The sequence below is a fragment of the Sus scrofa genome, chromosome 18 (genome assembly GCF_054392235.1).
Source record: "Sus scrofa isolate SSC_HxYL_T2T_F1_AM1 chromosome 18, Sscrofa_HxYL_maternal_Yorkshire_Landrace_v2.0, whole genome shotgun sequence".
NCBI classification, from domain to species: Eukaryota; Metazoa; Chordata; class Mammalia; order Artiodactyla; family Suidae; genus Sus; species Sus scrofa.
Window position 1 is genome coordinate 53,508,372 of NC_139400.1, and position 18,503 is coordinate 53,526,874.

At 46.4% G+C, this 18,503-nt stretch overlaps 1 protein-coding gene and 1 non-coding gene across 7 annotated transcripts in view; both read left to right on the top strand.

Annotated features, from left to right (window-relative positions):
• The window catches only part of JAZF1 (JAZF zinc finger 1), a 338,636-nt gene that overhangs the window by 64,068 nt on the left and 256,065 nt on the right, over positions 1-18,503 (top strand).
• On the top strand, positions 2,789-2,893 carry LOC146395054 (U6 spliceosomal RNA). The gene has a single exon (XR_014834463.1). It is a non-coding gene; the product is annotated as a U6 spliceosomal RNA (small nuclear RNA).

The window sequence follows — 18,503 nt, forward strand, 5'->3', positions numbered from 1 at the left end:
CAAGCAGAGAATAAAACTGGTCTTTCACTTTGAGGAGATTCAGGAAACATCATTGAGCACCCATCGCCGTGTCAGTGGGCACTCGGAGTGGGATGGAAACATCACACGTCCCCCCGGAGTCTCGTATGAATAGTGAGGAGCAGATCACACCCCTGCGGGGAGATAGACATGGAGCTCACGACACAAAACTCCTGGCATCTGCACATCATGCTCCATCTCATGGTTTTGTAGATGACTTCTGGACACTTCCAGCCTGTTCCAAATAGTGCTTATCTTGCACTTGGAGATACTTTTAATTGCATTTCCATTTGACCTCTGCCTGGGTGCTCCTGCTGGTACGAGCCACCTCCTTCAGCGCGCTCTCTGGCTTCCGGCAGGGGCAGCTCCCTGGCCAGGGCAGAGGGTACAGCACTGATATGGCAAGATCAGGGAAGCCCCGGATTTCATGGGGGCAATGAGGGGCGAGCAGTCTTGGCATCTGGAAAATCAGTGCTAGAGTTTAATTGTTTGGTATTGTTGGGGTCTCAAGCAATCTGTAGGCAGTGGCGAACTGGAAAGAGGGCAACAGTTCAGAAGAAGGCAGAGCCACTAGTTGGGGTGGCTTTTCCAGGTCAGTTAGGCCTCAACTGGGCAGTAGCTCTCAGCAAATTGTCAGACCATTTGGGAACACATGCATGGATTCCAGGGGAAGGGAACTGCCTTCAACTAGCAGTTCAGACAAAGGGCAGGAGGATGCTTGCCAGTCTGCCATTCATATTTATTCACCTTTTGGGGGGTTGGGGGATGCTGAGCCTGTGGCATACAGAAATTCCCAGGCCAGGATTCGAACTCAAGCCACAGCAGTGACCCCAGCCACTGCAGTGACAATGCCAGATCCTTAATCAGACGCACCACAAGAAAACTCCTATTCACTTTTTTTTTAAGCACTCAATACCCTGACAACCTTTCTATGCCTGGGGTTCCTCAAGTAGCAAGATGGGTTTGCTGAGCTGGAGTTAGAGGGTGCCCTTGGCTGTCGCATTCTGTGACTGGAATTCTCCTAGGGCATGCAGAGAAAGGAAGCCGCCTCTGGTCCAAAAGACCTCTGCTCTGGTTAGGGAGGTTCATCAAACTAAATAAATAAAGCATGGCTGCCTGAGAAACCACAAGCGCCTTCACAGGGTAAAGGCTGTCAGGACAGAAAGGAGCTGATGGTCCCTGCACAGGCCGGGGTGCCCATGGAGTCTTGATGGAGTTTGGAGGGTTTGGAGTGTATGTTTCAGGATGGGTGGAATTTAGAGGGTGAGGCTAGGAAAAGGCATTCAGAGCAAGAAGAGGATGGGAAGCCAGAGCAGGACAAATGGAAAAGATAATCTGTCTTGCTCGCTCCTGGACCCAACACTGAGAAGAGGCTTGTTAGGCATTGTTAACTATATAAATATACCAGCATATAATTTCTCATAGAGGTTTACCTATAGATAATGTTTACAGTTACCTAGGGCACTAGTGGGGCGAAGGGCAGGGAAGAAATAGGCTAAGACGAAATTAAGCAGGAATTTGGGGCTCTTAACTGCTGTGTCCCAAATGCCTGGAGTGGGGCCTGGCCCCCAGTAGGTACTCCGTAAATGTTACTTAAGTGAATGAGATAGTTGGTGACGTGCTTCCAGGCTGTCGTCTAAGTAAAGGGGGAATATTGGAGGTTTGGGAGAAAGTGCCATTTAGGAAAGGATTAACAGTAAATGGGGCAGCGAGGAAACCCGTGGGGAGACTGTCGAGTAAGCTCGGGGTCACGAGGGGGGTCTGACTGTGAGAGGCACTGGGGGCAAAGGACGAGAGCAGGATGGAGGCCGTCACCCAGGAAGACTTGGTGGCGGCCGCGGGCCGTGAAGAGGGTCAGGAGATGCAGGGTGCGAAGGCGTCCAGGTGAGTGGGAAGGGGATGGCATGGTTGATGGAGCTGGAGCAGGGCAGGGTGTAGTGGGCAAGGGAGGGTTTAGTTTGAGATCCTTCGCTGTGATGTGGGGATGAACTGCCTCCACTGGCAGGTTGAACAAAGGCTGAAATTCAGAAGGGTCCTCTCAGGGCTGGAGGTGAGGTCTGTGAGTCATTCTCAAGAGTCTGCAGGTTGACCTGGGAAGCAGGGGCTTAGGGGACAGGGGACAGGAGGGAGCCGGGGAGGCCACCGCAGAAAGAGTATGGCCACAGCCTCTGTTCACAGGCTGTCGGCCTCTACGCCAACTCTGTTTCCTTTAGAAACATCGCAGAGGCCCTGGAAGCTCTGCTCTATTCACAGCGGGGGAGCTCCTAGGCCGCAGGATTTTCCTGGCCCACTTCCCCAGCATTTCCTTTATTTCTTAGGTAGGAGCATTTTGTTGCCATGGTTATTTTTCTGGTACTGTTATCCCTTGTGTGAAACTCTATCACTTGTGTCAAGTACATGAGCGTCCCCTAGAGGAGCCCACCTCCTTGGGCTATTTTTGAAGGATATGCTACCCAAAACTCTGTGTGTGTGTGTGTGTGTGTGTGTGTGTGTGTGTGTGTGTGTGTGTGTGTAAATCTCTTTTAGAAACTGAGCTAAAATAATTTCATGACCTTAGATGACAGGGAAGTATACACAGTATACATTGATTGAGTTAAAACTTGACAGATGCTAATGTAGAAGATGTGAATTCATATTGGAATAAAAGGGCCATACGCTGACCTACACCTATAGAATACCACACCTTCCTTTTTAAACATTTGAGTTTACGAGAAACTTTTGAATAGAACTAATTGGGGATTTTAAATCCTTGTTAAAGAATATCATTTTCATGCTCATTTCAGCAGCACGTGTACTAAAATGGAAACACTACAGAGAAGATTAGCATGCCCTGTGTGAGCATGCCACACAAATTCATGAAACATTTATCTTTATGAAAACTGAAAAAAATATCAGTTTTTTACTTTTCCAACTCAAATGGACCAGATATCTTCTGAACTGCCCTTTTTCTTTCTCTTTCATAAATCGTTTGACTATCACACTGGTGATTATCTAAAATGAACTTGGGTAAGCCAGAAATTTGTCACTAATGAGAGTTTTGCCAGACTTTAATTGTGCTGCTTGTCTTTTAAGCAAGTTACTTATGAAAAATAATTTAGCAGCCTTTGAATTGCAAGCTTCTCAATGGTGGGTTGAGTCTGTATATCTCTTCAAGTCAAGATCTGCTGCAAAGATTGTGATGGTGATGTGGGGGCAAAGACATTACTGTGCGAAGGCAGTTTTATAAAACTTGGCCATTCCTGTAAATAATTGAAGAGTGTAACTTGTATTTACCTCTGATGTCTAGAACCAGAGAATTAGAATGGTGAGTTTATAAAAATCCAGGTTGCTGTCTATACAAGCAGACAAGTATTTAAAAATTATGTTTCTAATGAGGTATTGATGAAATTTTTAGTATATGGTCTTGGACCAGTTGGGTAGCCGTTTGGAGAAAGATGAAATTGGTTCTATATCTTGTACCATTCAAATAAACTCCATTTTGATGGTGATCAATGTGATACTCAAAAGAATTATGACAAAGGAAGGAAGAAATCAGGAGGGTATTTGTAAAATGTCTAGTCTGCTTCCTTTGGAAAAAATGAAAATTGGTATTTTTAACAAGGATTTCAAAATATGAATATATATTCATAGCTGCTTAAAATCATGGGAGGTTTGGAAGAAATTTGTAAATTTCTTTTTAACTTTGAAGTTATAAGTAAAACCTTTTAAACCGTGACTCAAAATTCATATATCATAAAAAGAGTGATAAATTTGACTAAATTCATGTTAAAAAATGTTACCTAGTGAAAAACACAATGAGCAAATTCATAAGATAACAATTAGGGGCAAAAACTTAACAGTGGACAAAGGGCTAATCTCTATAAAGAGCTACTACAAATGAATAAGAAAATGATTGGCAAACGAATAGAAAAATAGGCAAAGGACACAAATGTATTATTCACAGAACAAGAAATATAGATTGTGTATAAACCAAATGAAAGGTTGCAGACTCCAGACTTAATATGAGAAAATGCAAATTTAAACTAAGTAGCACTTTTCACTTAATTGGATTGGCAAAAATTCCAAAGTGTGATAATTATACGTTGTTGACCAGATGTGGAAAAAAGTCACTGTGAAGGCCAGTTTGGCTGTGTATGTCAAGATTGCAAATGCAGTGACCCTTCGACCCAGCGATCTGGCTTTGGTACTTTTTCCCTGCAGGTACATCTGAATATGTATAAAATGATGAGTATGGGAGGTTTTTCACTAGAACATTGTTTGTAATAGGAAAGATTGGCACGATTCAAGGATCCATTAATAGGGGACTGGTGAAATAAACTGTGAGTCATCCATACAATAGAATATTGTGTAGCATTTCAAGAGTACATGGAAACTCCTTCTGCGGTGATATGGAAAGATCTCCAAGATGCATTAAATGAAAAGCAAGGTGTAGTCCAGAGTAGGTAGTGTGCTACCTCCCATGTAGAAAGGGGCCGGTGAGTCTGCATTCCCATCTGCATGAAGAAACATTGAAAAGACAAGCAAACAAACAAAAGAGACAGAATAAAAACGGTTCTCTTGGATGACGGGGTGGGGCACGCGTGGATGGAAAAAGGGTAGGGGCAGGGCTGTTGTCTTATTTGTGAGCCGTATGAATTATCACCTGTGCACATTTGTAAAGTTGCATTTCAGGGGCAGCATAGCGTATGTCCAAGGACTGCAAAGACCTGCCCAGACCTTTATCCTCTCTTGCTTGGACTCTTGGCTGCAGTCTGCGAAGTGGGTCTTTGATTTATCTGGAGCTGTGCTGTCAGTGTGGGGACCACTCATCACATCTGGCTTTTGAGCCCTTAGATGTGGCTTTTCCAAATTGAGATGTGCCGTTCACTGTGCCAGATGTGAAGATTTAGTACAAGAAAAAGAAAATGTAAACTATCTCACTGTCGCATTAATTTTAAAAATATTGATGGACAGTCTTAAATGGTAACAGTTTGGATGGGGGAGTTAAAATATATTATTAAATTAATTTCACTTTTTTTTCCCCCTTACCTTAAATGTGGCTCCTAGAAAATTTAAAATGACATGTGTGGCTTGGCTATGTGGTTCGTGTATTTTGTTTGTTTGTTTGTACAGCACTGATGTAGAGTCCTGTCTGTTCTTGGTGTGTCTGCCAGAATTACTTTCTTTAAAAACAAACAAACAAAAAAAGACAACCCTCTAAGCATGCTTTAAAGCCTTTGCTGACTCCTAGATGCCTATAGAGAGCCTTTGTAATAGTCTGAGATGTTTCCCCACCCCTCGCCCTGCAGACACTGCTTCTCTTCACTCCCTGGCCGGCAGGACCCTTGGTAAATGCGAGCCTTTGAATGTATAGTCCTTTCTGCTTGCAGTGTCCTTGCACCTCGGTTTCTTGGCCTTGAAAATTCCTTCTCAAGTCTTGTAAACCCAGTTCACATGGCCCCTTCTTGGATGACGCTTCCCTTGTTCTGTTCTCTTTGCTTATAGTGTTTGGTATACCTGCACCTTCTCACACTCATGACTGGTACCTACTGCCTTTCATCTTCTCAAGGGTATCAACAGCAGGTGCGCTCCTGGAGGGCAGAACCCATCATTTTTGTGTTTCCAGAACCTGAAACTGCCAGTAAATCAACTCCAAAACATCATCAGGAAAATGAAGTTGGCTCTGTGTGTGTGTGTTTCCTTTCTTTTTATGGCCACACCCATGGATCCTTAACCTACTGAGCGAGGCCAGGGATTGAATCCCACGTCTTCACAGAGGCTATGTTGGCTACTTAACCTGCTGAACCACGACGAGAACTCCAAGGTTGGTTGTGTTTTGTTGAGAGCACCTTATGCCCGTTTACCTGGCTGGCACTTCTATGTGTTTGGTCTGTGTATTGAGGAAAGCAGGCTCAAACCCTGTAGGTCTTCCCTTGGTTAAGAATAGACCACTTTGGGAGCTTCTGTTGTGGCTCAGTGGGTTAAGAACCTGACAGAGTATCTGTGAGGATGTGGGTTCGATCCCTGGCCTCACTCAGTGGATTAAAGGTCTTTGCCGCTAGCTGTGACTTGGCCAGCAGCGACAGCTCTGACTCTACCCCTAACCTGGAAAATTCCATATGCTGCAGGTGTGGCCGTGAAAAGAAAAGAAAAAAAAAAGGACCTCTTTGCATGGAAAACAAACTTATGGTTACCAAAGGGGAAAACACAGGGGAAGGAGGAATAAATCAGGAATTTGGGGATTAACAGATAGACGCTACTGTATGTAGGATAGATGAACAGTGAGTACTTAAGCACAGGAGACTATATTCAGTATCTTGGAAACAACTATGCTAACAAAAGAATCTAAAAAAAGATAGATATATATATATATATCTGAATCACCTCACTGTGCACCTAACACTAACACAATGTTATACAGCAACCATAATTTAAAAAAAAAAAAAAAAAAAAAGAATAGCCCTCTTTAGAATGTTCTAGCTTTCAATAGGCCAGGTTCCCTACAGGGAAAAAAACTGCAAACTGCAGAGCTGTCGGTAGCACCAAACCCACTGTGAGTCCTGGTTTCAGGGTTGTGTTCAGACTGGAAGATGAGAGGTGTCTGTATTCAGTCAGCAGAAAACTCCAGGCTGGCTGAGTGCCCGTATTTCCAGAAGGTAGAGGTGGCAGGTGGTTGCCAGAAGGTGGACGTCCCGGTGGAGGCCGGCTGGCCACCAGAAGGCTGCGAGCTGGAGTAATAACGACGTTTTCCATCATTTTGCAGTCTTGTCGATCAGCTCTTACTTTGGTGACCACCCTTCCTGCTTCTTAAGGTTCCATTGTCCTTCTCTGCTGCTTGTGGGGTCTTAACCTTTTGCTTGGAAGAGAAAATGAGGGTAATTTTAAACAGAGGAGCCAGGATCTGTGAACCAAAGATTTTAGGAAGGAAAAAATTGGGATTTTTCAAGACTCTTCTCTCCTTAGCTAAGTAACTGAAAGGCTCATGTGGACACCCAGGTTTTTGAAGCTCTCTTAACATTGTCAGGATCCACCTGTTTCTTATGTAACTATTCAGATATTTTCACTCGGCGGAGCTGCTGCTGCCGCTCTCATAACCAGGGGGGTGTGGAGCACTTTCTTTTGCCAAACTTGGAGGGCTGGTGGTGTGGTGGGAGGTACAGTGTCTTCAAGGGGCCAGAAAAACTGGTCTGTAGCCAGGATTTCCATTTACCTAGTGGTGTGAGCATAAGCAAGTTACATCACCTCTCTCAGCCTCGTTTCCCAGTAAAACTAGCTTATAAACACCTCCTGGGTTGTGAGCATTATGGCGCCTGGCCCGTGGTAGGTTTTGGTCAAAGGGTTTATAGGTCCAATAAGAATGTAGATTTTTCTTCTGCACCTGTCTTGTGTTGGAATCCCCAGGTGAGCACACCCAAGGCAGACGACGAGGCTGTCCTCTCATGGTTGTGCTGGACCGCAGCGATGGCTGGACAGTGGCAGTCCGCACATCCTGCTCACCATGCTGCATGGGGGGCGGGGAGCAGGGGGTGGGTAAGGCGTCAGGCACGTGGGCTGGAGAACTGGCATTTCCATTAGTCGGTCCCGTGGGAACTCACCCTGCCTCCTGTGTCCTGAGTCCCCTCGTTTGTAAAATGGAGGTGTTGCTCTCTCCGCCTCCAGAGTGCTCTAGTTCTGTCTCCAGACGCGGCCCTGGGCGGCTCTGCTGTGTTGTGGGGAGGGTAGCAGTTCGCTGGGCCCGACTCTGAGAACCTGGAGGTGGCGCAGCCAGGCCCTGCCATCTCTGGATAACCCTCAACCCAGGCAGCGGTCTCTTTCCCGTGGGATTAGGCCCCAAGGCAAAGTCTTCCGGGCTCCCCCTGGTCTGCCTGCACCGTCTCCCAGGGTCCACCCAGAGGCAGCTCTCACCAGAGATGCTCCCCTGTTTTCCGTTTCCTCCTCATTTTTCAGATGAGAGACAGAATCATCGTTGTGAAGAGGGAGGTTATCAGGCTTTTTTTTTTTTTTTTCCCAGTAGCTCTTGTGCTTGGTAAACATGTTGCTGAACACTTCGCGCTCTCAGGCGCTCGTGCGGTCGGCCTCCTCTCCGTCCTGTGCTGTGGGCCTGCTCTCCTTGGCGGCCCCGTCCTTCATCCCTGTTGGAGGTGGAGGAACACAGCACTTTGTGTGCAGTGTGACCAGGTAATTCAAGCTGGCAGTAATCAAGATTTGGGGCTCATTATCATTAAAGGGTAATTTCATTGCCACCCATAATTGATCTTGTCTTAAAGTCATTATTGCACTTCTTTTGTTACATGATTAGAAAAAGAAAAAAAAAACTGCTTTTGGCAATAAGCTTTTGAAAATGAGTCTCCTGCATTCAGTTCCTTTTCAAACCGACTTTATAAATTTCGAGTGTGCCTTTATTAATGTAGTGATTTGCCTGCTTTCTATTACATCTTCAAAATAAAAGAAAATTGGAACAGTTCATCGTTGAAGTGAATGTTACAAAATCAGCATCTGGTTTGAATAATGAGTTTTTTTGTCCAAGTTTTGCTTCATTGAATGAAGCTAATAAAACTGCCCTCGGTTGTTATGTCAATGACTTCTCTTTCACTAACTTTTGGTTCCTTTCAGTTGCCAATTTGGAGGCCACTAAGGTTTCTTTCAGAAAGTTCTTTCTTAGTGGTACTTGTTTGGAGTCACTCTCAGATAGTGACTTTTTTTTTTTGCTTTTTAGGTTCGCACCCGTGGCATATGGAGGTTCCTAGGCTAGGGGTTCAATCCGATCTGTGGCCGCTGGCCTACACCACAGCAATGCAGGATCCAAGCCACTGAGCGAGGCCAGGGATTGAACTTGTGTCCTCATGGATGCTAGTCAGATTGGTTTCTGCCGAGCCACGGCGGGAAGTCCATCAGATAGTGACTTTTTGGTCCCCAGCAGAGTGGATGTGATGATAGCCCCTTATCACAAAAATCATGAGGTTGGGACATTTTAAGTATCTTTTCCACCCTTCAAGCTCTTGGGACAAAAGTAAGGTGAAAAAAGAAGTCTAGAGTTGTAATGACAGAAAGTTAGCAATGAAATCCCCTTACTATTCAGGGTCAGGTGTCTAGGCACCTGTCCCCAAGTTTTGTTTCTACTTTGAACTTGGATCTTATAGCTTATAGAGATATAGTTGCACCTGGGTAATAATAATACCAACTAGAGAATACAAAGCCATCCCCGCTGCTCCTGCCAGGAACACACAGGCACACGCATGTAACACATGCCCACGCAAACACAGACACTCCCAGGAAGTTTCCTGAAGGTAAATATGCTTTTTGCTACTACGTTTCCTGATCCGTAGATATCCACGCTAATGATACTTCGAAAGTACCTTCAGATTCATCATTTGACTTGGCTTTTAACGTGCGATGGGTAGTCTCTCTTATCCTCATTACCAATGAAGAACTTCAAAGAAGTACTGTGACTTCCTCAAAGACATATAGCTGTCACATGGGAGGAAGGATTGGTGTTTATAAATGCCTAGTTTTACATTTCATCACAAATCCTGTTTTGCTCGTTTCTCTTCAGTGAAAAGCTTAAGAAATGAATGAATGATGGAGTTCCCGTCATGGCTCAGTGGTTAACGAATCCGACTAGGAACCATGAGGTTGTGGGTTCGATCCCTGGCCTTGCTCAGTGGGTTAAGGATCTGTTGTTGCCATGAGTTGGGGTGTAGGTCATAGATGTGGCTCGGATCCCGTGTTGCTGTGGCTGTGGTGTAGGCCGGTGGCTACAGCTCTGATCTGACCCCTAGCCTGGGAACCTCCATGTGCCGTGGTTGCGGCCCTAGAAAAGACAAAAAAAAAAAAAAGAAATGAATGAATGAACGAATGAACCAAGGAAAAAACAAATATAACAACATCCTGACACAATAAAACCCTAAAGGGAAATATCTCCAATAGTCAGTAAAACATAGCAATTTTTGGCTGAGTAATAATTCGCATTACTTAGCTCTATAGAAAAACAACAGAATACCTCTTTGTCTATGAATATTTTGATACACAGATGGTTATCAAAACACACCAAGCTGAGATTGCTGCTTCCTTTAGCTAAATATAGTTGTCCACTGCATAGGGTCTTCGGGAAGCTGCCCAACTTGTCAAGGGGATCGCAAGCAATTTTCCTGCCCTACTTAAAAAAGTAAATTCCTGCTGATTGTGTTTTCTACTGTGCTCCTTGCAAGACAAAAACTTGGGGCTGGAATTGAAAGGTCCTGCCAGGCAAGGCTCGCAGGTGCGAGTGTGATTTCAGGTAACTGAAGAATCAGGTGCCTCTGGATGGCACGTGAGCACGTCACCAGTCTTAATCGTCCGGGACTCTGGGGCAGCGAATACGTCCTTTACTCACCTTGCTGACCGAACTCTACCTTCTCCGAGACTTCAAGAATCTGGAACCTTTGTGCTCCCTCTCTCTTTTTTTTTTTTAGCTTCAAAATTCTTTGTGGTCAATTTTTTTTCCCTCTGATGATGCTTCTTTTAAAATTCAAACTTTTCGAGAGCCAAAGGGGTGTTTTCCTTTTACTGGTTAACGTGTGTGAGGTGCCCGTGTTCCTTAAAAAACACCTTGTGTACTTGTGTCATTTAACCTTTGCTGCTTTATCCCGGCTCTTTCCTGGCAACTCCTTACTGGACCCTATTCCTTTAAATTCACCTCGGCCACTTGAGATTCTAGGCCTCAAATTCCTGTCTCTTTGGGCTTGGCTGCATCTTCATTATTTGGCCTAGTTTGGACCTCAGCAGCCGAGGCAAGGTAAGAACCTCCCTCCTACCTATTTCTTTTTTTTTTTGCTATTTCTTTGGGCCGCTTCCGCGGCATATGGAGGCTCCCAAGCTAGGGGTCTAATCGGAGCTGTAGCCACAGGCCTACGCCAGAGCCACAGCAATGCAGGATCCGAGCCGAGTCTGCAACCTACACCACAGCTCACGGCAACACCGGATCGTTAACCCACTGAGCAAGGGCAGGGACCGAACCCGCAACCTCATGGTTCCTAGTCGGATTCATTAACCGCTGCGCCACGACGGGAACTCCTGTTTTGTTTTTTTTTTTAGGGCCGCACCTGTGGCATATGGAGGTCCCCAGGCTAGGGGTCTAATTGGAGCTGTGGCTGCCATCCTACACCACAGCCACAGCAATGTGGGATCCAAGCTGCATCTGTGACCTACACCACAGCTCACGGCAATGCCGAAGCTTTAACCCACTGAGCAAGGCCAGGGATTGAACCCCATCCTCATAGGTGCTAGTGGTGTTCGTTAACCGCCGGGCTGTGATGGGAACTCCAATCCTGCCTATTTCTTAGGAGCCTGGTTGAGCAGAGACAGACTGATTGATGGTGGGAGAGGTTGTGATTTAGCAGTCCACTGACAGCCTTGGGTTCCAGTTTAGCCACTCGCTAGCTGTATAATCTAGGACAGAATAAGGAATTTGTACAGGCCATGGTTCTGTGGGGGGCTTGGTGAGGATTGGTTGAGACGGTACGAGTGCAGGTGCTGTACGCAGGGGTCAGTGCTGTTATTCTCGACCCTTTCATGGGGAGGTGGTTGAGGTCCATGGAGAGGGTGCTTAGGTTACTCTCAGATGAATGATGTTGGAAAGCCAGGGTTTCAGCACTGCCCGAGTAAGGAAAGGAATGAGCCCTTATAGATCAAGGCTCCACATCAAGGGATGATTAGATCAAAAAGATACGGAGTAAGTGAATGTTAGAGGAACGGAGAGGACTGGCAGGGAAGACGGAAGGCAGCACGAGCTGGTTCGATTACCTGGAGAGATGACCCTAGAAACCAAAGGTGTGAGCTCTCCTGTCACCAAAATACAGTAACAGGAGCATCACGAGGAGACTTCTAGTTTGAAACTCGGATGCTGGTGGCCTTTGGCAGCTGAATGAATATGGCATCGCTGGAAAGGTAGACAGGAAGAGAGGCTGGAAAGTCAATCCAGTGAAGGAATTAATTGGGCTTGGGTACAGCTGTGTCTGCGAGGAAGAAGCGATGCTGAGGGCACAGGACCTGGCACAGAGTAAGTGCCAGATCAAATCAAGGTTTGTTGAAGTGATAAATGGGTGCAGTAGAGAGGATGCAGAAGTGAGCTGTATTCTCCGGTTGTATAGTCGCCTGCCTTCTGAAGAGCCTGTCCTCTGAAGGAGAGATCATTGCATCCGGCCCAGATAAACCTCTCCATCCCAGGGAGGCCATGGCTTAACATTCCCCCTGCCCCAGAGCATGTGTTTTTCTAGCTCAGGGGGGTGAGCTCTGCCTGGGTAAGATGCAGTGGAAAAGCCTTTGGTCTTGTGTCTCCTGTGTTTTAATTTGAAGATCACTGTTAATTTAATAGATGACCCCATGAAGTTGTTTTAATTCTAGTTTAGGATCTGGGACCTTTGGTAGTAAACACACAGATAATGTGTCCAATAGCGGTGACAGTGACTCTCTTTTTTCCTTTGAATCACTGTAGAGTCTCATTTTGTTCTGATAATATTGTTTGCGTCAGGTCATTACCCTCCTTTGTTTGTGTACCTCGATGCCGTCTTCATCTTATGTCTTGCCTGGCCTCTGCTGGTCTGCTTGGTCTCTGGCTTTCGCGGCTGCAGTGTAATTTTGGTTGGAGAGGCCAGTGGAAACCCTAGGTCCTAGATTCCAGGCTGAAGCACCTCCCCCGCTCGGTTTCCTGACTCTGGCGTGTGGAGCACAGAGACCACAGGTGTCAGCAGGTCTCTGCCCCCCAGAGCACTTGCCTTTGCTCGAGGACACCTGGGAGAGTGAAGTGACAGATGCATTTGATGGGTGTCGTGTAAGTCCCGTGGAGTTGCTTAGAGCTTAGGTGCTTCTACTGCAGTCATACATTGGTGGTCACCTTTGTTTTTTCCTCTTCCTGAGATGAAGCAACTGGGATATAATTTAAATACCTCTCCCCAGCTGGAAACCTTCGGCAACTAAGGAGGTCCTGGAAGTCCTGCGATTTCTCCAGCACAGGCCTGTGCTAGCCCTGGACCATGGGGCCTGCGTCGATGATGGCAGAGCCACGCCATGAACCTCTGTTGGCTCAGTCAGTGGAATTTTGTCTCTTGTGCATACAGAGCACAGTAGTTCCAGTGGTATGTATGGTGTTCTGAGCTGAAAGGAATTATTTATATGGAGCCTGTCAGAGGTATGCCTGGTATGAAAACCCTAAGAGATTCGCCTCACTGGTGTGTTTAAAATTCTCAAGCATAATGCCATCTGAACGTAGCTTTTATTCGCGGATTCTCCTTTGCCATGTGCCATGTGGTGAGTGAAATAAATACACTGGACTTGATCCTTCCAGCCAGGGAGGCCTGCAGCATTTCTGTGGAAGGGGATGCCTCTGCTCCCCCTGGCTGGCGGAGGCCAGGAGGTGTCATGCGGTGTTCACGTGGGTCAGAGCGCGTGTCTCCCGAGAAGCCCGTGTTATCTTGTAACACTTGAGGTCTATTTATTGAAACGGTGACGTGCTGTAACGGGGCCGGGAGGCGCACCGAGCCAGGTGCAAGGCTCTGCGAGAGGCTGACGGGACAAGTGCCCCCGGGAACATTAACTCCAGATTTCCTGACTTGTGTGTGATGAAAATATCAAGCCCAGTGTGGAGTCAAGAGCCAGTGGGGGGAGGAAATCATTGGTTTTTGAAAGAAAGAAAATGTCATGTCAGCAGGCCTGGGAATTTCTGCCTCTGTCATCCTTGGGTCTGATATGGATTTATTTATTTTCTCTAATTTCGCCAGAACACATAAAGCATTTCATATGCTGAGGTAGAGCGTAAGACACCATCCGAGGGAAAGACGATTCTCGGTACCTGCTGAAAACCTCCGCCTGTGCTTGGCTCGGGTCCTGGCTGAATGAGTCTGTGTGTGTGTCTGGGTGTCGTCCTTAAAACCGTTTCCCCTTCCACCTGATCCTCCTCGGGACTGCGGTGTTACTTCTAGAAGAGTCCAGATGCAAAATAATTTGGTTTTTATTGTTGTTCTTGCTGTTTGCTTTTAATGAAAGAAAAAGAAGCCAAGGAGTTCCCATTGTGGCTCAGCATGAAACGAATCTGACTAGCATCCATGAGGACGCAGGTTCGATCCCTGGCCTCGCTCAGTGGGTTAAGGATCTAGTGTTGCCGTGAGCTGTGGTGTAGGTCGCAGATGTGGTTCGGATCCTGCGTGGCTCTGGCTCTGGCGTAGGCTGGCAGCTGTAGATGTGATTCGCCCCCCTAGCCTGGGAACTTCCATATGCCGAGGGTGAGGCCCTAAAAAGACGAGGGGGAAGAAAAAAAAAAGGAAAGAAAAAGAAGCCAAGTTTATGAGGATGCGTTGCCATATTCTTATTGAATAAGTCACTTCTGTGAGGCGAAAACGGAAAGCTTTTTCTGTGCAAACGTGTGTTAATTCTTTCTCGTTGCGTCGCCCCTTCCTCCCGCTTCTTGGGTGATGGAGCCCCAACAGCGCTGTGATGTGAGAGGAACAGGTCAGGCTGGGGGTGTCGCTGACGAGCAAGCTCTCACTCCGACGCTGATTCGGTCTTAAAAACCGGTCCGTTTTCCGACTCCGATGTTTGGCTCTTTAATAGGACATCATTTTATAAGTTGCTTCTTTCTCAAGGGGCCGGAGGGTCATGATGAATCCTCTCGTAAAAGCCAAAGGTGAGCTCGAGGAGCGCGCCTCTCCCACCCCACCGCTCCCCCCACCGAGCCGGCAGGCCTGCTGGGCTCGGGGGTCCCAGGACGCACTGTTATCCCCTCGAAAACCCTCGTGTGTTCAGCTCAATTAGATTAACGTCCTTGCGCACCACGAGTCACAATGCTTTGCAGTTGAGCGGCAGCAAGTAAATGTTAGTTTTGCAAGTAAAAGCTCCTATTATTGGCCTCCAAAGGGCTATGGTTTCCTGGGAACTCATAAAGAGGAGTTTTAAACAGTCATTCTAGCCAAGATGGAATATAGGTTAGCAAATGGGTCTTCCAGCTGCGTTTTCTGCTGGCGGTGAGGCTTCTGCATTTAGAAGAGGGTTCTAACTCTGTCATTTCTGTTTGGTGCCTCGGAAAGTAGTTCTGGCTGTGTCATTGTGAAGCAGCCTATTTACTGTAGCTCCCAGAGTTCAGAGAGGATCTTGTAGGCTTTTGGTTCCCGGATGGAGCTCATGGAGCTGAACCCAAGCTTCTGCCCGTGGAGCGTTTGCACAGAAAGTACCCTGGGTGGGACATGGTTGTATCTTCGGGGCGCGCCGAGGTCAGGGACAGAGTCCCCTCCACCCCAGCTCGTGGAGGTTAAGTGCGTTCTGATGCACAACACGGGAGATCAGGCAAGCTCTGGACACTTGGGGATCCCACTTGATCTTTTCATCTCCCTTCTCTCTTCTGTAGTCTTCTCCAAGGGAAGGCAAAGATCCCAATTTGTGATTAAGTTAATCATTTGCAAAGTTAGATGTTGAGTGCCTCTGTAAACCTAATCCTTTCCAGAATCCCCGTGCTGCAACTTTTATATCAAAATAGATAAAAGGCAAGTGGGGAGTCATCGTTGGGGCATGACTAATTCAGGCCGTATCTGGCAAGCTTTGGGTGCATCTTCAATATACCAACACCGCCATCCACGGGTTGATCTAAGTGTCAGATTATTCAGTAGTTACTTTCATATTCCTGTGTTCCTTTTATAACTCTGAGAGAGGTAAGGGCAGGTACCATTTAATCCTAGCTATTTATTCGATAAATATTTATTCCGTGTCTACCATGTGCCAAGCCCTGTTTTGGTTCTAGGTCAGGAACAAACCAATAAAAAAGCCCTGCTTCTGTGGAACTTATAACTGTGGGGAGACAGACCATAAATAAATGAAGTGAGTGAAATGCAAGTTACGTGGGGTCGTGGAACTGCCATAAAGAAGACGAGGAAAGGGGACAGGGGGTATGTTGCTGGGATGGGGTTGGTGGGAGAATCACCTCAGTGAGAAGTTCATGGACCTGGAGGAGGTGAGAAGGTGGCATCTAGGAGAACAGTGTTTTAGGGAGCGGGAACAGCTGGTCCAGTGGCCTAGAGGTGAGAACGTGCTTGGCTTGTTTGAGGAACCGCGGGAGACTAGTGATGCTGGAGAGACTGAAAAAGAGGGTGGTGGGAAATGGGGGTGCACCTGGAGGCCCACACCAGGAGTTTGCCATGTACCCGTGGGAGATGGAGAGCTTTGGGGGGGTTCCAACAAAAGAGTGAGGTGATGGATGACACTTCAGTAGCATCAGTCTGGCTGCTGTGCTCCGAAGTGACTGCAGGGGGCATGGGTGGAGGCAAGGAGACTGGTCTGGGGGCTTGTGCAGTAACCCCGGACAGAGGATGGTCCTGGACCAGGGTGGTAGCTTTGAAGGCAGCATAGTCCTGGGTGTGCTTCAGAGGTAGGGCCAGCAGGTTGTGTTTAGGGCGTGAGGGAAAGAAAGAGCCCAGGAGGACTCCAGGGTTTTTGGCCTGAGCAATGATTGGCATGTGGATGGCGTCCCCTGTGATGAGGGTGACGGAGGAGCAGGTGTGGAGGCCATGCTCCGTTTGAGATGCCTGCCAGACCTCCGCCTAATTATCTCAGGGTGATTTTAGAGAGAATGGAGCAGAGGCCAGGGGCCGAATCCTGGGTACTGGACGATGAGAAAGCTGCAGAGGAGACAGAGATGGAGCTGCCACGGAGCTGGGAGGAGAAGTAGGACCAGGGCGAGCTGGCAGCCGCGTCTCAGTGTCTCAGGGCGGAGGGTGGTCACCCCCCTCCCTCCAGCGATAGGTCAGAGCTGAGGCCGCGATAAACGACTCACCAAGGGCCGTGGCTGGGAAATAGCTGGACGTGGGCTCAAAGCCAGGTTCACTTTCTGCCGGGAGCGTCCTCTGCCGAACCCGGTCTGTACGTGCCCCCTTATGTCATCACAAGCTTCTGGCAGGAGACGTGGTGTTGCAGACATCTGCACACGTCCTCAGTTGCAGCAGCAGTGGTGCCCCATGCCTCTGGTTTTCAGTTCGTATGAGAATTTTGGTCTCTCATATCTTCTGTGTAAAGATGGAATGTGTATTCATCGTACAAAATTAGAAAAACAGATAAGTAAAATGGGAAAAAGTTAAAATCGTTAATGATAATTGCACACTCAGAGATGACCAGGCTTCCAGACCTAGTCTTTTTCCAGCCATATATGTGGACATACATATTCTTTTCAAAAAAAGATTCTGTACTAAATATGTATTATGTATCTAATATTATATGTTAATATAATATGTAATATATTCCATTATATACTATATTACACTATATGTGATTATGATATATAATATGATATAAATAATATAATAATATAATAGATATATGTGTAATATAATTATAAATAATATAATTATATATAATTATAATATTTAGTATACATAGATTATATTATATATAATATTAACATAACTATTATATAATATATTAGTAATATAATATATAATACTATATTATATAATATCTAATATTATCATATATAATATAATAGTTGTGTAGTATAACCTTTTAAAATAAGCTTATGTACCAATAATACATCATGAGCGTCCATCGTGATGTCCGTTCTATATCTCAAAAAAAAAGGAGTTCCCATCGTGGCTCAGCAGTAACGAACCCGACTAGTATCAGTGGGTTAAGGATCCGGTGTTGCCATGAGCTGTGGTGTAGGTCTCGGACATTCGGATTTGGTGTCGGCTGGCTGCTACAGCTCCGATTCGACCCCTAACCTGGGAACTTCCATATGCTGTGGGTGCAGCCCTAAAAAGACAAAACAAACAGACAAAAGGAGTGCCTGTGTATTTATAGTATGGTTTGCCAAGGTCATAGCGATAGGAAGTAATCTATGGATTGCCTGTAGGAATGAACCAAGACAAAAGAGAGTGATGATAATGGGAAAAGTTGATATTCATTGAGCCCAACCATGTGCTAGGCGTTGTTGCCAAGTGTTTTATTTGCCGTATGTCATTTCATTCTCCCAACAATCCTGTGAGATTGGTACTCTTACTATCTCCAAGTTGGCAGCTGACACCCCGAGAGAGCAAGACAGAGACACTTGCTGGTGGTTACGATGCAGCAGGGCTTGGAGCTGGGGTGGGTTTGGACTCGGTCAGTGCAGCTCCAGTCAAGGCCCCAGCATTCTCCAGTGTCCATCCCCTGTCTCTCACGGCACTTTATTATTTGACCCCATCCTAACTGTCCCTTTAGCTGCCTGCCTCCCTGTGGCCTTCGTGGGCCGCAGGAGAGGCAGGATGGTGATGAGAACACATGCCGGGCACTGCTCCCCATCCCAGTCACTGAGACGTGCTTGGCGAGGTGCTGTTTATTCATCTGCAGTTCATGTAGAAAATTAGGGTTTTATCCCTTGAGGTTTACTCTGCTAAAAACAAAAAGTTCTACAGTTAAATGGATCCCTGGTCACATTTTTAAAAAACGACTTTCAACCCATTAGTTAAATGATGTCTTTAGTTTTGTTTGTTGGTTGGTTGGTTTTCACAGATTCT